We start from the raw sequence: 25,169 nt of genomic DNA, 5'->3' as shown, positions 1-25,169 counted from the left end.
AGAGATTCATCTGTTCGACTCTGACAAACACAAGTTCTCAACTTTGAAAACAAGAACCCAATACTCAAAAATCTTTAGAATTTACGAAACGCGAAACCTTTTCAAGTTGTCAAGTATCTCTTCTTATTGTGAAAAATAATGTTTTATTTCTTGTTTTACAGGAAATTGGACTGGATTCTCCTACAAACCGATCAAAGAAGTAATGGATTGAGTTTTGATTAAAAAATACATTTAAAAAAAATCGTTAGTGGAGTGCTAAAATAAATCATAATGTGTTTTACGTGTTTTCATAAGACGACAAAAATTATTCTCGTTAATAGAAAATTAAAGTGAACATAATAGTGTAGATAAAAGTTTTCAAATGAAATCTTCTTTCTTGCACACTTTCTTTCTTTCTTCTTGCATTTCTTCCGTTATTGACGCTCCTGTGTTGAAGGCTTCTTCAAATTTATTTTTCGAAAATGATGGCCACGTCTTCTCTTCGTCACCCCGCTCGATACGACCCACGCTCTCCAGGCATAGTCTGCCCAACTTCATTTCCCGAGTCGTTTAAAGAGTTCTTCACCACGCTGAACGAAGACGAAGACGGGGTTGATCTTCTGGCTACCATGCTTGAAGATAAACTCATCCCCCGCTGCTCCGATACCAGCAGCGAGTCAGGCCAGAGCAGGGACTACGAAGCAATGAGGAAAACTCCTTGCAGAAGAGTGATGTCGGCGAGAACGTTCCAGAGGAGAGCGTCCGAAGTCCATTGCAGGAGCAGACACAGGATAGGCACTACCCAGACGTTTTCAGCCGAGAGAGAGGTCAAAGAAAGGAATGGGACCCAAAAGAGTAACAGTCCGGGAGTTTCGCCTGAACGAGTAAGAAGGAGATCTTCGTCTCTAGCGGTGAACAGAGCTCCCCCTGATATCAAACGGTTCCTTCAAGCTGAGCCTCCTAGAACAGAAGCCAGGTCCCCAGCTCATTCACCAGCTAGATCTCCCAAGCCCAGAGCAAGAACAGCGTCTATGCCATTGCAGAGGGTGAGTTACTTCCGAACGTTTTTATCATTGATTCTTATTAATTTGATGCTTTAAATATCATATAAATTTATTTCTAAGCCTTTTATTTTTGTTAATTTTTAGAACGCCATTTTAATTTTAGTTTTTCTTTTATATATTCAATAATATTATTATTTCAATAATAAACACAACATAAAAAATATTTATAAACAAGATCTGCTGTGTAATTATTATTACGCTTGACTGCGTGACAGCTGTTTCGCTTGTGGTAAACCTATTACAAACTTTCCATTTATATTACAGATACAATTTGCCAAACCTTTCCTAGGAAAAAAATCACCAACTTAAGGATATTAATAAACCAACTCCGTTACATAAACAAAATAAAGGCCGTAAACTCAATATTTCAGAGCAATCGGAAATTATTAACAAAAAATTAAATAATCTTATAGCTAATTCAATAAATGAATAAAATAAAATAATCCGTTTGCCACTCCCAGATATGTTTAAGAGGATTTCAATTATAAAACAAAAAAAATAGTGCAAGTTAGTATAATAATTATGCAGGAGAAAAGAAACCCCTGAGCCATCTTTACTATTCATTCGAAAACACCTCACTACGACAAATAGTCAAATTTAAACAATGCAATAAGTAGGACACTTTACTTAGTAATTAATAAGTATTGATAATTTCAGACAATTAAGGCTAAGATATCAATAAGGGGAAAAATAAAAGCAATTTGATAAACTTTTAAGTACCTATATGGAAGTACTATAAATCAGTGGGGGTTTGCTTGGTTGAAAAGTTGGTAAGCACAAATACTTTTTAAAGTAAGTATTATGAATACCTACACTTACCTACACAAACAATGGAACTATTACCTACACCTACGTCAAACTATAATAATGACCATGATATGACCAAGTTAATTACCAAACACACAAACCCAAATAGACCGTCATCTGCATACTAAATTATTCCAAATAGCAGATATATTATATCAGAAATAATTACAAAGCCAAACAAAACAAGGTCATTAGAGCAATAGAATTAATCGTAAATTTAAAAGTTGGTTCTACTTCGGAAGCGTTCCTTTTATGAGGCGCGCCTCAAACTAGACAAAGCACGACCATGTCAGTTAAGGTTCATTTCGATTCCATGTGACTTCCACTCCCCTCCACCTACATGAAATCAATTGGTAACTTTTAAAATTAACTTTTTACTACATTTTGGATTTATGGACACGTGTTTCTTCTTTCGCACTTTTTTAGGGGATCCACAGCCACCCCTACCTCATTGTACGAACCGCCTCTGATATAAATAGATCGTCTGTAAGTGGCTTCACTACAGTTTTATAATGCCTTCTGAAGGCGAAACAGTTTAAAACAACAATTTTACAATAATAACTACACAGCAAAATTTGTTGATAAATAAATTTTTTTAAATATATTTTAAATAATGAATGAAAAAATTTTAAGTGTCCAAGTGAATCCAGTATCATGACTAAAAAATTCGCACATGTCAACCGAGGGCGAATGTTCGACAATTGTACGTCTGTACCGAAAATCCAAAACTCATTCATTAAAATACTTACAGACCAGTAGCTACCAAAAGATTTGAAAGTGTTCAAGTTAAAATCTTGTAACGTATTATGTTACTGTATAATACAAACAACTTTTTGGAGGCTGCATTAACTCTAACTTTATTGGTCTCTTTGCCTGAGCTGGTCACTAAAGGCTACACCGAGTTGGATTCCTGTTTTGGGGAAACCTAATCCAATTAAACTAAGTCATTTTCGAATGCTTTTAAAATGTGTTGTATTATTTCTGTACTCGCTACTTTTCTTTAGCATTTCAGAGCCATTTGGAGTTAAATTGATGGGTGGAGTAATGTGAATTAACCATGATCAATAGCATACCTATTTTTAAGTATTTTCTATAGATATTGTTCTATTATTTCTACTTCAGTGTTAATTTACTCTAATGGAGTCTTACTCCTTCGCGGCTGTGCTCTCAATTATTACCCCTATTCTAACCCCGTATAATATCGTAAAATCAACCCCGGTAATATTGTTTTCATATTTCCATGTAGTCTAAATGGCGGTTGATTCAATATTGATGGCGGTTAAATTAATTAAGCGAAAATTAGGTATTCAATTTGATTTTCAAGTCATGCTCCGCTCGAACGTAACACAGTCCACACGCCTGCAAGAGTTGACGTGTTTGGCTTTGATTTTGTATCGCTTTTTGGAGGAAGTTTTGGAGGTCACAGTACACGCAAAGATTTGCAAATATATTATCTACCTTATTAGTGAAATTAAAAATACATCTATAACGCGAAGCACTACGAAGTAATTCAAAATAATGTGCTTTTTGTGGGAAAATTTGATAACTTTTCTTGAAAATCAGTGTAAGAACTGGCGCCGTTTTGAAAGAATAGCTTAAAAATTATTCATATTTGTTTGCATCAGTACTTTAATCTACCTACTGGAATTAATAAATTGTATTGACTGGCATTTTTCTAATATAGCCATTCTTCCAGGTTAGACATGCCCTGAGTATTAATTATTATTTAATAATGTTTCATAATGCCGAAGGAGTTGTAGATTTAATTGTTTAATAATATGTGTGTTTGTTTGTTTTATTACTTTAGTAAACAATACATTTTCTATTTATTATATTGCCACCCTTCGTGGTATTAAAACAAACTTATCACATATTATAATTGAACGTTTATTTTCAAAATGGGACATGTCACACCGATGAAATTTTTGGGAAAAAAATTAACACTTAACAGTTAAGAAAAATTTGAGTAATTTTTTCTGGTTTTTGATATTTTAGCACTTAGTCGTTTAGTTAAGTCAAAGCCATTTTGATGTTATTATGTAAAATTAAATTAAAAGGAACTTAATAAGAATAAAAGCATTAAAAGGTCCGTTCACTTTATTTTGCAATTTCACCAAATGGGAGCTACTCATCGCGTTATGCGTTTCAATTAACTAACTTTTAATTAAGTTTCTTAATTTAAGTCCACATAGTCGACTAAGGAATGTAATTTCAATATCGTGGAATAATTTTAAGTGATATTATTCAATTTCTCTCAATGAGTTTATTTTGAGTCCTCCCGACAAGATACTCCTTATCAGATAGTGGCGGATCATGATTTTGGGGAAGTGACAATAATAGTGAGAAATTGGGGAAGGATTTTCAGGAATTTGGCTACACAGGATGTATCAGGACGTGACTGACAAACTTTAACCACCTATTCCTGAGTATATTTGTTGCAAAAAATTCAGATGGAATTTTTAAAATCTAAATTTTTTAAGAAATCAGTAGGCATTGACCAATTTTTAAAAAAGCGCTGCAAATTACAAAGGTGCTAAGTCTTATTGTAAGAATGAGTTTCTTTTCATTATGAATTTTCTTATCATTAACATGTTTAGGTTATACATTTTTTCAATAAACATATTTTATTTAATAATTCCGTTTTTTGTTAAAAACACTTTTGTAATTTCCAGCCGTCAATTTTGAAAAAAAAACATTAAAACCACGTCGTGAGACCAAAATGCCATCAATTTTTTTTTCTTAATTTGTCAGGTAAATCGTATATACAGATAGTTACAAGGCTGAAACCTTAAGCTGCTGAATTTGAACATCTACAGTTGGTATTTTAGAACATAAACATTGGCAACCCTGTCGACTTACCCGAAACTATCGAGTTTGTTATACTCTAGACTAGAAGAGAGGCGTATTTAACGTACCTAGTAAGAGTACCGGGTATATTCATGCCGTACTTTGTATTTGCGACAATTTCCAAAATACCTGGTTCTAGAATTTGCAAATACCACAGGCCTTAGAGTATTTCTTACTATAAAATACTACTGACTTCTCATTCTTGTCTATTAGAAAGTTGTGTAGGGAAAAGGGACAAAGAAGTCATTTCGCTTACGATATTTTTTTAATGGAGTGGAATGAATGTATTCTGACACTTTTTTGTTTAAAATTCTGCGAGAAAAACTAGTCCCGTGTTCTGAAATTATACAATACCATACAATTATACACAATACACTATTTTTTAATAATAATAATAATATTTGGATGACTTGTATAGCGCCGTTTTTGTGCAAAATCACCTCAAGGGCGCTGTACAAACTTATAATACATTTTTACAGTGATCTATGTTATTACTTAACTATTTATGGAGAAAATATACAGTACAATACTTACCTGGTAGGTCACTTGAGATTAACACTTAATTATCTAATTGTTTGTTGGCGAAATTTAGATACAGGATTTAGGACTTAATTGAAAAATTGAATATAACTGGACTTTCTCTTAGGAATGGTATATTTAATCTAAGGGTACGACAGCTTAAAAAGGTAAGTTTTTAGTTTAGACCTGAATTCTGTTGGACTTGTTATGGATCTTACTTCCGGAAGGAGTTTATTCCAAGCCTTCGGCCCAGATACACTGAAAGCGCGATCACCAAACTTAGTATTTGGCTTGCGCTTAGGTTCTATCAGTCTGCCTACAGCTGATGATGTTGCTGATCTAAGTGTTGGCTGCCTCAGACCAGTGTTTTCCTGGACGCATAGTTCAGAGATGTAGGGTGGGGCCATTTCATTGATGGATTTAAACACCATCCAGCACAGTTTGTACTGGATTTTTTCAGGGCACTTGAGCCAGTGAAGGTTACGTAGGTGTTCTGAAATGTGCGAATATTTTGAAACCCCGGTTATGAACCGTGCTGCTGCATTAAACACTGATTGAAGTTTGTCAATTTGATATGTTGGAAGGCTGGCATAAATGCCGTTGCAGTAATCGAGACGTGAGACTACGTAGGAGTTGATAAGTAGTTTTGTTGCTTCTGTAGGAAGGTTTCTTCGGACAGACTTGAGTTGTCTTAGGTGAAAAAAACCGGTGCTTACAGTCCTATTTATTTGACTTTTAAACGAAAAGTCTGAATCTAAATTGACACCGAGAAGTTTGACTGTTGTTTTTGGGATGATATCGCTGCCGGAAATAGTAATGGGTGAATTGTCTATGAAATGTTGACGTTTGTTTGTGGCTGCCCAGAGAAACTCAGTCTTAGATGGATTGAGCTTCAGCTTGTTTGAAGACATCCAACGAGTTATTGCTTCTAGACATTCAGTTATACGGATTTTGAGACTATTGATTTCATTTGGAGCGCAGTAAAAATAAACTTGCTGATCGTCAGCGTAGCAGTGAGACAAGAGATCAAATGACTCGATTATTTTGGCGACATCATTTGTAAAAAGGATGAAGAGAAGTGGACCCAAAACGGATCCCTGGGGTACCCCTGAAGAAAGTGTTGCGAAGTTGGACAATTTATTTCCAACCCTCACAGCTTGTAAGCGATTGGATAAATAGGATACCAGCCAATTTTTTGTGTCGGAATTCAAACCAAATGTTTCCTCTAATCTCCTAATGAGGAATTCATGATCAATCGTGTCAAACGCTGCACTCATGTCTAGGAGTGAGATAAGTGATAACTTACCTGACTCTACGGCCAGAGTTATGTCTGATAGCATACGAAGTAGTCCGGTTTCAGTTGAGTGGAACTTTCTGTACGCAGATTGACGTTTTGCGAATAATTTATTTGAATTCAAGTGACTGGTTATTTGTGCGGCAGCAATTTTCTCCAGGATTTTTGAAATAAATGGTAAGTTTGAAACGGGCCGATAATTACCTAAGTTATCGGCGTCTAGTTGTGAATTTTTCAGGATTGGTGTAACTACAGCTGACTTGAGTGGTTCAGGAAAGTCACCCGTGCTAAGTGATTTATTAAAAACGTGAACTAGGAATGGAGCTAAAACAGTAGAACATTGTTTTAATAACCATGTCGGTATGGGATCAAGACTGCACTGTTTATTAGGCGAGCTTGAAATAATTTTTATTACTTCTTCCAGCGTTGTGGGTTTGAAGGAAGACGAAATTCCTTTAGAATTTAAAGTGAATATTGGCGGAGGGGCGTGAGATGCGGAAGCACGAATGGATTCAATTTTTTCCCGAAAAAAAATTGAGAAGGCTTCCGGGGTAATATCTATTTTCGTTGGAACAGTGACTTCGGAAATTACTGTCTTTATTGAGTTCCAAAGACGTCGCGGATTGGTTCGCTCAGAGTTAATCTTTTCTTTCCAATAGTCTGATCTTTTGGAATTAATTTTACACGTATACTGTTTTTAAGCAAGGATCCACTCGTCTCTTGTAGTTACAGAAGAGTTTTTCCTAAAGGTCCTCTCTAATTTCCGCATAAGTCTCTTCTGGTTTTGACATTCATCGTCAAACCAGCCGTCAGACTTTCGAACTTTCCGTGTTTTTGATGATGTCGGGGCATATTTATTTAACAGACATGAAAGTGTTTTATTATATGTCTTGACAAGTTCGGTAGGGGTCTTTGTTTCCCAAACATTGGGTGTACATAAGAGAGAGGTCTGTAACTCTTCCAGAAAATCGCTAAAGCAAAATTTACGCCATTCCCTTGATACAATTGTTCTATATGGTATTTTAGGCGGGTTAAAGTCAATATCAGTGCAAACGAGCCGATGGTCTGACAGTCCTATATCACGAATATCTGCTGAAAGCGGTGGATCACTGTTCTTTGAAATTAGTACATCTAATGTACCACCAGCATCATGAGTTGGGACGTCGACCCATTGGCATCCAAAGCTGGCTAATAGATCTAAGAATTTAACAGTATTTGGTGATGTCACGCCGAGACGAATATTAATGTCGCCTGTAATAATGAGTGCGTCGGAGAATCCGACTGAAAGTTCCAAAAACTGTGAAAACTCATTATAAAATTCGACAGAGATTGGTTTCGATCCGGGCCTATAAAGGGTGCACAACATGAACGACGTTCCTGAAGAAGAAACCCTGCATCCAATATACTCAAACGTGTTAAATGTACCGAGAGCTACTTTGTTTAGCCGTAATCCTGGTCGGGCTATTATTGCGACACCCCCGTGATTCACGTGTGAGATATTGTTTGATGGTAGGTCCCCACTAGGTCTGGTTTCTTCAAGAACCACATACCCTAAAGCTCGGAGTCTCTTAATTGAGTACGAATCACTGTTCTCGTGCCAAGTTTCTGTGACCGTAAGGATATGGAGTTTTTGGTCTCTGAAAATATCGTCCACCACCTCCAGTTTGTTGTTAAGGGATCGCGCATTCCAGGAACCAATCGCAAGCTGTCTGCTCCTATAGTTGGCATGTCGTTCTAATCTAATTTCATTCAAGTTGTTGTGGAATTTATCGGAATCGCGGACGGCTATAGACGGTAGGTAATTCTGTTTGTCGAATGGTCCGACTACTTGAACACCCTGTACTGACGGAGACTTATTATTATTTTCATTACTATTGTTATTATTAATAATTATTGGAACGTATTGTTCCTCCCTGCATAAATATTTTGTTTTTTGTCCACCGCGACACCCTCTGTATCTAAATTTCACATTCGGATCACGGACTTGGTTGTATATGGTTGCTTTTGCAGTCACTGGAGGGTTCAACACACTATCACTTTTAAAACATAGGAGTGTAGCCCGATCACTTACAGCAGGAGTGTTTTCGGCCTATGCTGCATCACAAAGTATTGTGCCATATTGTTCCTTTCTGATGCACAGTGTTTGTTTTTTATGATAGCGTCCAGCACGGCAACCACGAAATCTAATTTTATGAGTGGTATTATTATCGCGTCCAAGGTCATATAATGATATTTTTGCAGCTAATTTAGGGTCCATAAAAACACTTTCACTTTTAAGATGTAGTAGTGTCGCCCTGTTGTATCGGATATTGTTTACAGTCACCATTGTTCAAATTGATGAATTTACTTAAAATTACTCCAAAATAGGTGCCTATTACTTCATCGTATTAGATTATGTAACCTACCCTACACTACGAAAGTGCAAAATATAAAAATCAAATAAAAATGATGCAAATATTATTTATTTTGAACACCCTCTAATTAATGTTATTCCTCTTAGTACCCCACAACTTCCCTGCTCAGTGCTTAGCACACCTCAGGTCCCAGGTGTAAAATACTTAAGAGTATTTTGTACTGGAGGAGAGGCGTATTTATCGTACCCAGTAAAATACCGGGTATTTTCAACTTGTGACAAATCTTCAAAATACCTGGTTCCAAAATACTCACAAGTATTTTATATCGGGACTAAATATTTTTAATCTATGGGATGTGTGGGATTGCACTAACCTCCCCACATCCTGGAATAAAGAATTTATTATTTATTATTATTATTATTATTATTAATAGGTACTTTTACCTTTTACTACTTGGTACTTTTTACCAGGTATTTTGGATAGGTATTTTTGATGGGTATTTTTAATGTGTATTTTTGATGGGTATTTTTGACGGGTGTTTTTGATGGGTACTTTTTATTTTTGATCGGAAACATATGAAAAATATGAGTGCAGTTTAGAAATTACTTGTTCTGAATCAATCCTCAGGTCGGTATTAAATTTATTAAACTCACTGTACCCACCTCTACTGGGGAGGTGGATTGGGCGAGCGCGTATGTTCGTACGTTCTGAGCTGAGCTCACGGCTCCCGTTCAATGTTCAATTCGCACTTTGCATCGTATGAAATTATTTGGCACCGTGACTCCAAAATGAGTAATTCCCATCGCTACTAAAGGTGAGGCATATTTATCGTACCCAGTAAAAGTACCCGGTATTTTCATGCGATACTTTGTACTTGTGACAGATCTCAAAAATACCTGGTTCCGAAATACTCATGAGTATTTTATACCGGGACTAAATATTTTTAATAGGTACTTTTACCAGGTATTTTTGATAGGTATTTCCGATGGGTATTCTTTATGGGTATTTTCAGTAGGTATTTTTGATAGGTATTTTCGATGGGTATTTTCGATGGGTATTTTTAGTAGGTATTTATGATAGGGATTTTTTTTAAGTAGTAGGTATTTTTGACGGGTATATTCGACTTGAGTGTTGACTGGTATGTGATCTGATATTTAGCGACGGGAAAAGCTCCCGTAGAATATTTGTGGGGAATATGTGGGCAGAATTTTATGCGAGTTCATTAGAATTCTGAATCAATCCTCAGGTCGGTATTAAATACTTTTGAGTATTTTGTCACCGGTATTTTTTGAACCTGTACTCATTGTACCCAGTAACGAAAAGTACTCATAGGACCCACCTCTACATTATTGACAATTATATTTTGTTTTCGTACAGTATAATCGGATTTTAAAACGGAACAGGGTCGAAGAGCATTCGTTTTTAAAACGGGACCCACCTCCGATTTGAAAACGGGCCTTAAGTGATTTTGCTAAGTGCGGCCCATTGTTTTTATGAGGAGATCAAGGCCACAAAATCATTCTGAATATTTTAAAGTCAAAATAGTGTGTGTAAAACATTAATGTTCTCTTCTTTCTCTCCTCGTAAAAACAATGGGCCGCGTTGCAAATGTGAAAGTCAAATTGATATCATAAATTCGTAACCGCTCAGAAAGCGACAGTTCCCTAACCGTCTGAGAAAACTCAGACAGCGAACGATCATCGAGGGTCGGGAGTCTGCCCGAAGGCTAACTCAAGACCTGCCTCACGCTCAAGGAACAGCGCCACATCTCCTCATCACGGAATGTAACTCTGGTAGAGTGTACACGTTACGAGGGAGGAAGTACTACAGAAATGATCCTGTGAAGTACAGTCCTACAGAAATTGCAGAGGCCAAACTATTTATGTACATGTTATAGACGTCCATGCGCTAACTGTAGACTGAAGTCACGCCATCTGTGCTCAGCATTTTCAGTTAATTATTGCACGACCGACTATCAGTAGGTACCTACGTATTATCACACACATGGAACTAGGATCAATGGAAGCGGCATAATTTGTCGAGATGTATTAAGCTGGGTCCAGACATGTTCTTTTGTCCGTGCCGTACCTCCGTTTCGTACCAGCGTCGCGATCCAAAAACTCTGGACGCATCATCTTTTGTCCGTACCGTACCTCCGTTTCGTATCCGCGTCGCGATCAAGAGCCCGTATCTCCGTAACGTCGCTGCGATCATCGCGTGTTCATTTCCTCCCACCATGTCGTCGACTGCGGAAGTGTTTGAGAATTTGACGATTGCTTGCGCATCCTTCATTGTTATTCACAATAATATAACGAAAAAAAAACAAAAAAGGCGACGTTGGTGGGAGTTAGAATTGTTCAAAAACAGAGAAAGATGTAAGACGCCGCGAACACGTCCAGACTGGCGCAGACCCGTACCGTATCGCCTTTGAACGGGTCGAAAAACCGACTCGCGATGGATCGGTGCGTACCTCTATCCGTATCAAGACGCCGTACCACCGTACCGTACCGAACGGGCGTCCAAACTAGCGTTCTTGATCGCGACGCTGATACGAAACGGAGGTACGGTACGGACAAAAGAACATGTCTGGACCCAGCTTAATTGTCAACGCCCTTGTGGGAGGGGATAGAGACGGGGAAGAGCGGTAAGCGAGCGCGGAGGGGACCGTGGGTCAGAGTTAAGGGCCGAACTGTGAACGGGCTGCACATTATTTTATTTATTTTTTATTAAAAAAACATCCTTAATTTTTTATCACATTTTGGGCATACAGCGCATTACGTATTATTTGCCAAACAAAGAATGGTGGTAAAAATATAAAATTAACTAGTGCAGAAAGGGAAGTAAAAAAAGACATAGGGGCAACTGCTGTACCTGTGGACAAAATCCCGATTTTTCAATAAAACAATATTTTTAATTTTTTGGGTAAAACATTTTAAATAGATTATTTTTTATTTGGAAAAGAAATAGTTAAGACACAATAATTACTATTAAAAATTTATTTTAACCACTTCAGTGTCGAGTTATTAACATTTATAAAAAAACGGCATATTTGTCCATAGGTACAACTACCCAATGTACCTATGGATACAGGTCATTGTACCTGTGGACGCGTTTGTACTTGTGGACAGTAATAATATAAACAAACAAAAAATAAAGAAATATAAGAAAGAAACCGTCTTAACTTAACAAGTAATAATAATAACATTTTAATCGTGTGCAGTCCGTTAAATAGTCTTATTTATTAGCATCACACGCAGCTCTGTATAACTCTTCCGAATCAATACTATCCTGATCTCCATGAGTATCTTCAGATAGTATATAGCATCTCTGGCATATGAAATAATTGTCGTCATCTGAATCTAAATAATTCTCTTTGTGTGCACTTAGAGTGATAATAACCTTGGCATAAGTTACATGTTAGGATGTTAATTTTGTTTTCATATTATCTACAAACTGTGCATATAACAAGCTTAACATCGCTTATTATTTTAATCTTGCTGGTGCTGGGCTTGTCTAAATCAATTAATGTTTTATATTTGATGCTGGGACCTTTTAAACCCTCTTTAACCCTTGAAGCTTTATTTTTTCCTCCCCTTACGCCTTTATTTTGTTGTGATTTCTTTTTAGAGATGCGTTCATTATCTCATTTTTTCGGGGGTGTCTGTCAGTATTCTAGTCCTACCAAGTTTTCTTCCTTGTTTTTCTGTCTTCTAGGGTGGTGCTTTAGGGAATGGACATATACGCACTATATATTCACTGGAAATAGAAACAAAATCAATTCTTAAACTTAAAAAGATATATTGATTGTACCTGTGGACAGTCCACAGGTACAATCATCGTGTTGTCCACAGGTACAATTTTGACATTATAACTTAAAATTGTTATAATGGCTAAGATAATCTACTAAGAAGGTTTAAATATCGCCAATGGGTATATGATATGTTATTTCTCAAGTAAAACTAAATACATATCGAAATTTGTGATTGGGGTATTAGGAAAAACCGTTTCAATATGGTAAAAAACTAACTTTATATTAAAAAAATATTGTAGTTTGCTGCGCTTTTCAAGTTGCAGCAGAAGAGAAATGGCCGTTAGTCAGTGTTGCCATATAACAAAATTACTACATGTTAGTATTTTTTTGTAATTTTAGGTTGTACAGTTTGTGAAATATGCATAGTGTCCATAGGTAAAACCGTCCATAGGTACAGCAGTTGCCCCTACATATTGTTTATTTATTTATTGTACTATACATGTTATTGTAAATTACCTAAATCTGATTTCACGTAACTCTTTTTTTGCCAAATCAAGATTATGATCGAATCGTGTAGTGCGCGTCCAAATAAATCGGTATCAATCTTCAGGGAATGTATAGCAAGTGCAATTGGGTGAAAAACTAATGTTATTAACTTGCTGAAACTCGCAGCGCCATTCCTTGGTGCTAATATTGCGCAATACATCAATTTGAATAGATTTTTTTTTGTATTAGATAGAATTATTTTAAATAATCAACATATTTGCAGAGTACAATTTTGTGCATTATTATATTCTTTTCTAATGTAAACTGGTGCTTGACTTTTAGGAAAGGAGTTGTCGTTAATAATATAAGAAAAAACTTAAAACTTATCCATCACACTAGACGAATCAAAAAGACAGAAAACATTGCAAGTTATAAACCCATATTGCGATGAAGAAACTTAATTTATTTTGTAACAAAAATTGACAACATCCTTCCTCCAGATAAAAAAAATATTGGAAAAGTTTCATGAATACAAATAAAAAAAAAAACCTGGCTGAAAGAGTTCGATGAAAAAACTCTAATAAAAACACTAAAAACGACATAAAATTCAAATTAAATAACTTTACAGTGTTACAGTATATCAACTATATATATATACTAGCTGACCCGGAAACGTTGTTCTGCAATATAAATTATTTTTAGATAGGGACACCCTATTTTTTTCTGAATAGGGACACATAATCACCTATTGGTAAAACATATACTTTACGACCTATTCTCACACAAAAATATACTTATAAACTTTCATAAAAATCGGTCGAGCCGTTTCGGAGGAGTGCGACCACAAACACCATGACACGAGATTTCTTATATATACATATATGTATAAAGATTTATTTTCAAAGAAGACAAAAATTTCCGGATTACGAATAACTTGATAATATAGAGTTAGGTAGTATTATTTTATTTAATCAACTGTGGTCGAGTGGTCGTAAATAATATAAGAAAAAAACTCTACAGTTTTACAGTGATAACAAAAAAAAGAAGAAAAAAAATCAAATTAAAGATAAATACAGGAGACATGAATAACAATTTTAAATAATTAATAAAATATTATGTTATAAACACAATTTATAGGCATGATACAGAATGAATAAATATAAACATCAATCCATGGTTCCAAAAATACGATAAAAAAACACGGAATATCTTAGAATATTTATCTACACCGGAAAAAAATAAAATGTGATACAAGTGAACTTTTAAGAGTTATTTATCGAAAACCTAAAATAGTGACACACATCTCGTCGTACCGACGCGCGCACATGCGCGATTGTTCACAAAACTGGGATTTATAGTACGACCTAGGTATATATATATACAGACGGTTCCCTGATCAACACATCGACAATTCAACACACATTTTAAAAGTACATTATAAAGTCATTAAAAACGAAGGAAAAAAAAACCTAACCTAACCTACTTAACCCAGTTAATAAAGTTTTTGTTTCATCACTTTCCATGACTTTATACCACTTTTAAAATTCGTGTTGAATCGTCGTTGTGTTGATTTATCAGGTCACCATACAAGACAAATCCTTATAAACGTGTGTTATAATTAATAAAAATAAAGGTTTGTTGGTAATTTTTAATTATTATAAAATAAGTTGACTGATTCGGCCCATTGACATTCGTCCGCCGCGTGGTTCTGAGATGGCGTGCTGGCGTGATGGCGGTTGAAATGAACTCGTCAAAAAATTAACTATAAAATGTCTAATTGAGCGGTGTTTAAATACTTTTATGTGAATGGTAAGGCCGTCTTTCTTCTTAATTTTCTTCACAGAATTGCTTTTACACAATTTTACGGCGCAGTTGACCATTTTTCTATGTTTTATCAACGTTTTACTAGGAGCTCAATACGCGACCGAGGTGTAAAAGCTAATGTCAGCCGTCTCCGTAAAATTCCACAAAATTCACACTTGGAGCGCGCGGGCACACTTCACATGCTGTCTCTCTAGTATCCATACTCTTTGATCACACACGTACCTCTATTGATCACCTCAGATCGTGGAATAAATTTGAGCTCTTATCGCGGTGAGCCGGTTCCAATCTACAGTGGTTTTTGATTTCCATAAAGCATATATTTAAATTTTCAACAATTTTCATGCGGTCTTGGTACCGCATTGGTACTTGTACCAATGTCTTACTTTGCCCCTGAAGTGATTGCTTTGAACATTTGATTTACAATCTGGATCGTTGAAATATTTTATTTTGTGGTATCTCCATGAGTATATCTTAAGTACCTAATAGTCTAATCGTTTTCGATAATCGATGATGACCGATTTATAATAATTTTTGTGTAAATTTAAATAATGATTTAACTTATTTTACCGTTCGTTCATTATGCAATGTATATTTGTTATTATTCTAAGTAATAATAATTCTAATAAATCTGTTTGATTTCTAAACATAATATCATAAAATATGTAAACAAATATTTCTTGCGTTATTGTTTCGAATAATAAAAGGGTAATCAAGCTCACGTTGAATATTTGTGGGGAATATGTGGGTAGAATTTATGCGATTTCATTAGAATTACTTATTCTGAATCAATCCTCACGTCGGAATACTTTTGAGTATTTTGTCACCGGTATTTTTCTGTACCTGTACTCATTCAACTCATTGTACCCAGTAATGAAAAGTACTCATAGGACCCACCTCTAGTGGCACAAGAGGTGTAAGGGCCCGTTCCCACTTCCGTTTTCAAATCGGAGGCGGGTCCCGTTTTAAAAACGGATGCCCTAGTGGCTGTAGTGGATGTATGGAGCTGTTCACACTTGTCCGACACGATTTGAAAACGGATCCGACATTTTTTGTCGGATGGCTCGCCTACGCAGCGCGTCCGTTTTCAAATCGTGTCGGAACACGCTCGCTCATAGTGTTGTATGGAGCTGTTCACACTTGTCGTCCAGTCGTTCCGGCAGAGTCCCCGCCAAACCCCGACCCCTCCCCGCCCGCTCCCTGTCGCAAGGAAGCAGGCACGCTGCGTGCTTGTATTTGGTTATTTTTTTAAGTAAATAAATCAAAACTACAATAATGGATAAGGAAATAAATCCCGAAAATTTAATACCACTGGTCGAAGAAAGAGTATGGTAATATTTTATCTTTAACTAAATAAAAACAAAACACTTGGTGTACACAACTTTAGTACAGCAAAAATTTTATTTTTATTTTTTTAAGTTTACTTTTTTTAAATTTTAAAGCTTTAATGAGATGCACGGAAGAGCGTATTAGTTAAATAAACACATAATAAAAAATATTTGAGTTGTTATTGTTTTCTTACTTTAAAATATCCATAGCCTTTCTTCAGGACAAATGCACTTTCTCAATTTTGTATTTTGATATGTTAAGCTCTCTGAAACTCATTCCAGTAGATGGTTAAAGGAAGTGATAGACATTCTCTTAAGCCATTAAGCGCCCTTGAGGTGATTTTTCATGGTGAAAACGGCGCTATATAAATAATCCAATCATTATTATTCTAAAATAATTAAAGAACTTTAGTGCATCACTTCTCAACTCACCAATTAACACTTGGAAAATTCCTACAGAAAATCATTCGGCTATGATTGGGTGTACCCAAAATTTTCTTTTTACTTTTTTCCTTCTTTTTAATAAGTACAACATGACAACAAGAGCTTCATCGTCGTCCATTGCGCACCATTACTGAAGAATGAGCAAATAACATGTTTTTGTTGAATCGACAATTTTTTCCGATCCGACAACGGATCCGTTTTAAAAACGGACCATACTCTACGAAAAAAAAAAATTGTCGATTCAACAAAAACATGTTATTTGCTCATTCTTCAGTAATGGTGTGTAGTGGACGACGATGAAGCTCTTGTTGTCATGTTGTACTTATTAAAAATAAGGAAAAAAGTAAAAAGAAAATTTTGGGTACACTTTTCGGGTTTCGTTTTTTAAAAAGAACAAAAACAATAACCACTATTACGTATTCTGAATCAATCCTCAGGTCGGTATTAAATACTTTAGATTTTGTCACCGATATTTTTCTGTACCTCTTCTCATTGTACCCAGTAACGAAAAGTACTCATAGGACCCACCTCGATTTGTTTTCGTAGAGTCTGATTCCGATTTTAAAACGTAAAGCAGGGTACTCACCAAGAGTGTAGCACCGTGTAAAGTAACTGATACTGTATCAATCTGCAAGTGGGTTCGGCTCGTCCACGGTAACCGCGTATCCAGCTACGAGCGGCTCGCAGTAGGCTCGTGCCTACGTACTCACTTGATACAGAATCAGATAGGTTACATGTTACACGGTTAGGTGAGTACCCTGCTTTACAAGGCCGAAGAGTACCCGTTTTTAAAACGGGGCCCACCTCCGACTTGAAAACGGGCCTTAAGTGATTTTGCTAAGTGCGGCCCATTGTTTTTATGAGAAGATCAAGGCTACAAAACCATTCTGGATATTTTAGAGTCATAGTTGTGGACATAATAAAACATTAATTTTCTCTTCTTTCTCTCCTCGTAAAAACAATGGGCCGCGTTGCAAATGTTAAAGTTTAATTGATATCAAAAATTCGTAACCGCTCAGAAAGCGACAGCTCCCTAACTGTCTGAGAGAACTCAGACAGCGAACGATCATCGAGGGCCAGGAGTCTGCCCGAAAGCTAACTCAAGACCTGCCTCACGCTCAAGGAACCGCGCCACGTCTCCTCATCACGGAGTGTAACTCTGGTAGAGTGTACACGTTACGAGGGAGGAAGTACTACAGAAATGATCCTGTGAAGTACAGTCCTACCGAAACTACAGAGGCCAAACTATTTATGTACATGTTATACACGTCCGTGCGCTAACTGTAGACTGAAGTCACGCCATCTGTGCTCAGCATTTTCAGTTAATTGTTGCACGACCGACTATGAGTAGGTACCTACGCATTATCACACACGTACCTCTATTGATCACCTCAGATCGTGGAATAAATTTGAGCTCTTATCGCGGTGAGCTGGTTCCAATCTACAGTGGTTTTTGATTTCCATAAAGCATATTTTTAAATTTTCAACAATTTTCATGCGGTCTTGGTACCGCATTGGTACTTGTACCAATGTCTTACTTTGCCCCTGAAGAGATTGCTTTGAACATTTGATTTACAATCTGGATCGTTTAAATATTTTATTTTGTGGTATCTCCATGATTATATCTTACCTAATAGTCTAATCGTTTTCGATAATCGATGATGACCGATTTATAATAATTTTTGTGTAAATTTAAATAATGATTGGAACTTATTTTACCGTTCGTTCATTATGCAATGTATATTTGTTATTATTCTAAGTAATAATAATTCTAATAAATCTGTTTGATTTCTAAACATAATATCATAAAATATGTAAACAAATATTTCTTGCGTTATTGTTTCGAATAATAAAAGGGTAATCAAGCTCACGTTGAATATTTGTGGGGAATATGTGAGTAGAATTTATGCGATTTCATTAGAATTACTTATTCTGAATCAATCCTCACGTCGGAATACTTTTGAGTATTTTGTCACCGGTATTTTTCTGTACCTGTACTCATTCAACTCATTGTACCCAGTAATGAAAAGTACTCATAGGACCCACCTCTAGTGGCACAAGAGGTGTAAGGGCCCGTTCCCACTTCCGTTTTCAAATCGGAGGCGGGTCCCGTTTTAAAAACGGATGCCCTAGTGGCTGTAGTGGATGTATGGAGCTGTTCACACTTGTCCGACACGATTTGAAAACGGATCCGACATTTTTTGTCGGATGGCTCGCCTACGCAGCGCGTCCGTTTTCAAATCGTGTCGGAACACGCTCGCTCATAGTGTTGTATGGAGCTGTTCACACTTGTCGTCCAGTCGTTCCGGCAGAGTCCCCGCCAAACCCCGACCCCTCCCCGCCCGCTCCCTGTCGCAAGGAAGCAGGCACGCTGCGTGCTTGTATTTGGTTATTTTTTTAAGTAAATAAATCAAAACTACAATAATGGATAAGGAAATAAATCCCGAAAATTTAATACCACTGGTCGAAGAAAGAGTATGGTAATATTTTATCTTTAACTAAATAAAAACAAAACACTTGGTGTACACAACTTTAGTACATCAAAAATTTTATTTTTATTTTTTTAAGTTTACTTTTTTTAAATTTTAAAGCTTTAATGAGATGCACGGAAGAGCGTATTAGTTAAATAAACACATAATAAAAAATATTTTAGTTGTTATTGTTTTCTTACTTTAAAATATCCATAGCCTTTCTTCAGGACAAATGCACTTTCTCAATTTTGTATTTTGATATGTTAAGCTCTCTGAAACTCATTCCAGTAGATGGTTAAAGGAAGTGATAGACATTCTCTTAAGCCATTAAGCGCCCTTGAGGTGATTTTTCATGGTGAAAACGGCGCTATATAAATAATCCAATCATTATTATTCTAAAATAATTAAAGAACTTTAGTGCATCACTTCTCAACTCACCAATTAACACTTGGAAAATTCCTACAGAAAATCATTCGGCTATGATTGGGTGTACCCAAAATTTTCTTTTTACTTTTTTCCTTCTTTTTAATAAGTACAACATGACAACAAGAGCTTCATCGTCGTCCATTGCGCACCATTACTGAAGAATGAGCAAATAACATGTTTTTGTTGAATCGACAATTTTTTCCGATCCGACAACGGATCCGTTTTAAAAACGGACCATACTCTACGAAAAAAAAAAATTGTCGATTCAACAAAAACATGTTATTTGCTCATTCTTCAGTAATGGTGTGTAGTGGACGACGATGAAGCTCTTGTTGTCATGTTGTACTTATTAAAAATAAGGAAAAAAGTAAAAAGAAAATTTTGGGTACACCCAATCATAGCCGAATGATTTTCTGTAGGAATTTTCCAAGTGTTAATTGGTGAGTTGAGAAGTGATGCACTAAAGTTCTTTAATTATTTTAGAATAATAATGATTGGATTCGTCCATTGCGCACCATTACTGAAGAATGAGCAAATAACATGTTTTTGTTGAATCGACAATTTTTTTTTTTCGTAGAGTATGGTCCGTTTTTAAAACGGATCCGTTTTTAAAACGGTAGTGTGGACAGGGCCAATGGCCACCCGTTTTTAAAACGGGACCCGCCTCCGATTTGAAAACGGAGGCGGGTCCCGTTTTAAAAACGGATGCCGTGTACAGCTGTAGTGGATGTATGGAGCTGTTCACACTTGTCCGACACGATTTTAAAACGGATCCGGCATTTTTTGTCGGATGGATCGCCAGCGCAGCGCGTCCGTTTTAAAATCGTGTCGGAACTCGCTCGCTCATAGTTTTGTATGGAGCTGTTCACACTTGTCGCCTAGTCGTTCCGGCAGAGTCCCCGCCACACCCCGACCACTCCCCGCCCGCTCCTAGTCGCAAGGAAGCAGGCACGCTGCGTGCTTGTATTTGGTTATATTGTTAAGTAAGTAAATTAAAACGTATTTTTCATCCTAGCAATCTAGCTTGCTAAAAACTCACCTACCGTAACTGGAAGACCCAGTAGCCAACAAACTACAATATTTTATTTTTAATTAAATAAAATAAACGCTTGGTGTACACAACTTTTATCAAAATTATCAACGTGTTTCAAAATTTATTTTTTAAACTTTAATGATTTTTCTTTATTTTAAAGCTTAAATGAGCTGGAAGATGCACGGAAGAGCGCATTAGTTTAATAAACATATATAAAATATTTGAGTTGTAATTGTTTTCTTACCTTAAAAATATCGATAGCCTTTCTTCAGGACAAATACACACTCTCAATTTTGTATTTTAATGCGTTAAGCTCTTTGATATTCGTTCCAGTAGATGGTTAAAGGAAGTGATAGACATTCTAAAATGATTGAAGAACTTTAGTTAATCACTTCTCAACTCACCAATTAGCACTTGGAAAGTTCCTACAGAAAATCTTTCACCCAAAATTTTCTATTAATTTTTTTCCTTCTTTTTAATAAGTATGTAAGGATTAGAATTTTTAGTTCATTATTGACTGTTATATTGATGAAATAGTGGGTGGCCGGGTTTGACTTTGTTGGTTTCAAAACCAAACGCGCCAGGGTCCCTTCCAGTGGATAGAATGGAAATGAACAACAATGAACCCGCCAAACCGACCATCCAATGCCTGATCCTTCATACAGGGCGGGGGAAATATATCCCATCTATGCAAAGTTTTGAAAGGAAGTTGCAAGGTTATTAAATGAAAGTACAACAAGAGCTTCATCATCGTCCATTGCGCACGATCGTCCACTGAAAAATGAGCAAATAAAATGTTTTGGTTGAATTGACATTAGAGGTGAGGCGTATTTATCGTACCCAGTAAAAGTACCGGGTATTTCCATGCGATACTTTGTACTTGTGACAGATATCCAAAATACCTGGTTCCAAAATACTCATGAGTATTTTATACCGGGACTAAATATTTTTAATAGGTACCTTTACCAGGTATTTTTGATAGGTATTTTTAGTAGGTATTTTTGATGGGTATTTTTGATAGGTATTTTCGATGGGTATTTGTTATGATGATATTTTGCGACTGAAAAAATTTAGGAATCTTTCGAAATGGAATTCCGTAGCTACCCCCCCCCCCCATGGATTTTGAAAAATTAATGTGGGGAATCACATATGATGTTTGTGGCTGTGCGAAATTTCTTTTCAGCGAAGTTCTGTAACAACCCCCCCCCCCATGGATTTCAATTATTTGGTGGGGAGTACTCACTTCGAATATTTTTTGTGGGGAATTATGTTTTACAGAAATTCTCTAACAACCTCCCCCCCCATGGATTTCGAATAATAAAAGGAGGAATCAACCTCACGTAGAATATTTGCGCAGAATTTATGCGAGTGCATTAGAATTACGTATTAGTGGTGAGTCCAAAAACGACAAACACGTTTGCACAACATGTTTGGAGTTAAAAAATGCCCAAACTGTTACTTATAATCCGCACAAACAGTTTGTTCGTTTTGTCGACTCTTCTAACTTATATCAAGAAAGCACGAGTATGAATGAAAAAGAACTATTCCAAACGAATAACATTATCTTACTCTCTCGCACTAACGTCGTAATGATATGTTAGAGTGAGATAGGTCTGTTGCAGGCAAAAAACAGTACCTGTTATTCCGGAAAAAAACAATCTTAACGTCTCACACTTAAGGTCCATTACGGGTAAAGGGCGAGAAGGCAATCCATAACAGGTAAGGGCTGTTTTCTGTAAGGCACCCTGTTTAACTGTTTTTTCCGAGAAAAAACACTATCTTAACGTTTCACACTTAACACCCATTACGGACAAAGAGTGAGAAGGCAATCCTGTTATTTTTAAAACGGGTTGAAATTGAAATCACATTCATAAGGGGCTGTTTACCGTTTTCCATTCAGTTGTTTATTATTACAAAACGAGAACGAGAGTAACGAGAAAACGAACAGATCTCACCAAACGGCTCGTATACTGAGTGTTGATAGTGTAAAGTTGTTTATTTTCTGAACGACGAATTCATGGTTTTGTGAATATAATTTAATTTTAATGATACCTAGCTATCTCGCCCCTATAGATAGCAGGGTTTTATTCCTTATATTGTTATGGACGGTAACTTACAGGTACGCTACTAACCCATTACTAATTCACACAAATTACCTCAAAAACGGCTCGTTTTTTTTTCAACAGTTCGTTTTCGTTTTTTAAAAAGAACAAAAACAACAACCACTATTACGTATTCTGAATCAATCCTCAAGTCGGTATTAAATACTTTAGAGTATTTTGTCACCGGTATTTTTCTGTACCTCTTCTCATTGTACCTAGTAACGAAAAGTACTCATAGGACCCACCTCGATTTGTTTTCGTATGATTCCGATTTTAAAACGTAAAGCAGGGTACTCACCAAGAGTGTAGCACCGTGTATAGCAGGGTACTCACCAAGACTTAGCACCGTGTAACGTAACTGATACTGTATCAATCTGCAAGTGGGTACGGCTCGTCCACGGTAACCGCGTATCCAGCTACGAGCTAGAGGTGAAGCGTATTTACTAGAACAGATGTTTGGAACAGATATTTCAAAGAGACTTTCGTACTTAGTATTTGTTCTTAAGTATTACGCGTCTTGCGAGTCTTGCGCGTCTTGCGAGTATTGCACGTCTTGCGAGTCTTGCGAGTATTGTACGTCTTGCGAGTATTGCACGTCTTGCGAGTATTGGACGTCTTGCGAGTCTTGCGAGTATTGCACGTCTTGCGAGTATTGGACGTCTTACGCGTCTTGCTAGTCTTGCGCGTCTCGCGTCTCGCGTATTCATACCGAGGGCGGGGCATATGTATAGGCATCTCGTTACTCGCTTACATAAGAAGAGTGTTTCCCTAATCTTTGAATATTAGGGAAACACTCTTCTTATGTAGGTGAGTAAGCGAGAAAGGATATGATACTGAATTTAGTAGATCGCGATCAGCGCGATCTCGACTGGTATTGTCATTAAATTCCGACAGTATGCGTCCACCAGTTAAAAAAGGTTTTAGCAAGAGTACAAAAGCATCGCCGGAGACGAGGTCCGGCCGGGCGCTTCCTACCTAGTGCACATAATTAGTGCACGGCTAATGTATTATTTCTCGCTTTCGAAAATTGGAAGCTATCTTGTGCGAACTGTGAACGAAAGTGGCGCCATCTAGAAATAAAATATAAGGGCTTTATAAAAAAATATTTTCACTGTGTTCTTTGTTGGCATTTAAAATCTTTGTTGTTGAGATGCACCACCATAATAAAGCTTGGCTTGTGTATGTGGGGGTGTAATATTATGTTCGTTATTTTTACTATGAGTATTCTGTTTATATTTTCAGTGTATTTTTAAGGTGGTATTTAAAATGTTTATTGTTATTTCTAATACTTTCTGATAATGAATTAAAAAAAATTCACTCCAAGATATTTATAGTTGAATTGCACTGTTTTTTTAATTACTTTTTCGAGTTGTGAGAGTTGATGTTTATCTGGGTTTTCTATTATTTTAAAAGGTGCAGTTTTATTTAGACTATTTTCTTTGTAAATTTGTAAAATTACGTGATATAAAAATAATGCATTTAGTTTTCTGACTTTAAATTCTTTAAACAGAAGTTCTGATGAATATTTTTTTAATTATTATTTTTTTGAATCTATGATGTATCTTAGTTTCCTCACTCTGTCTTTGAGTACGTTAATGTGTGTGGACGATTTAATCCATTAATTTGTCTACTGTAATGTATAGGTATTTTATTTCTGTTTGGCTTTCTATCACTAATCACAAGATATTGCAGATATGTTGTTGTGTATTTGCTTAGAGTAGATTATAATTTATTTTTCTTTAGTGTTCCTTGTTTTTTATGCAGAATTGTATATAATAATTTTTTTAAAACATAGTGTTAAGTAGTAAATTTATGTAAAACCACTTCTTTTAGTTCATTGATGTATCTGTGTTGGCCATGTTGTTTATTTCCATCCATGTTTATTAGTAGCACTGTGTCGTCCTTTTGTTTCACCTCAATTACTATAAAAGGCAATCTGCATCTGGGAAATTTAAATTTTAACATCCTAATTTTCATTATAAAATGAAAATTCGCTTTCGTTCTATGGGATGACAGTCATTTAATAATTTAACTTCTTGGGGCCTCTTATTTAGGTAGCAAGTTTTCCGTGCTAAGACTCATTTATCAAATTAATTAGGTTAGGTAAGATCCTACGAGCGGCTCGCAGTAGGCTCGTACTCACTTGTTACAGTATCAGATACGTTACATGTTACACGGTTAGGTGAGTACCCTGCTTTACAAGGCCGAAGAGTATCCGTTTTTAAAACGGGACCCACCTCCGGCTTGAAAACGGGCCTTAAGTGATTTTGCTAAGTGCGGCCCATTGTTTTTATGAGAAGATCAAGGCTACAATATCATTGTGAATATTTTAAAGTCAAAATTGTGGACATAATAAAACATTAATTTTCTCTTCTTTCTCTCCTCGTAAAAACAATGGGCCGCGTTGCAAATGTTGAAGTTTAATTGATATCAAAAATTCGTA

At 36.2% G+C, this 25,169-nt stretch overlaps 2 non-coding genes across 2 annotated transcripts; both read right to left on the bottom strand.

Annotated features, from left to right (window-relative positions):
- Positions 1 to 10,505: 10,505 nt before the first annotated feature.
- On the bottom strand, positions 10,506 to 10,719 carry LOC149418687 (small nucleolar RNA U3). The gene has a single exon (XR_016303046.1). It is a non-coding gene; the product is annotated as a small nucleolar RNA U3 (small nucleolar RNA).
- A 6,985-nt stretch (positions 10,720 to 17,704) lies between these two features.
- LOC149418686 (small nucleolar RNA U3) lies at positions 17,705 to 17,918 on the bottom strand. Its single transcript, XR_016303047.1, has one exon. It is a non-coding gene; the product is annotated as a small nucleolar RNA U3 (small nucleolar RNA).
- Between the last annotated feature and the right edge of the window lie 7,251 nt (positions 17,919 to 25,169).

The sequence above is a fragment of the Hesperophylax consimilis genome, chromosome 13 (genome assembly GCF_061612785.1).
Source record: "Hesperophylax consimilis isolate HC1 chromosome 13, BYU_Hcon_1.0, whole genome shotgun sequence".
NCBI classification, from domain to species: domain Eukaryota; kingdom Metazoa; phylum Arthropoda; class Insecta; order Trichoptera; family Limnephilidae; genus Hesperophylax; species Hesperophylax consimilis.
Note: the sequence above shows the minus strand (reverse complement) of the source record. Positions and strands in the feature narration are given on the sequence as shown.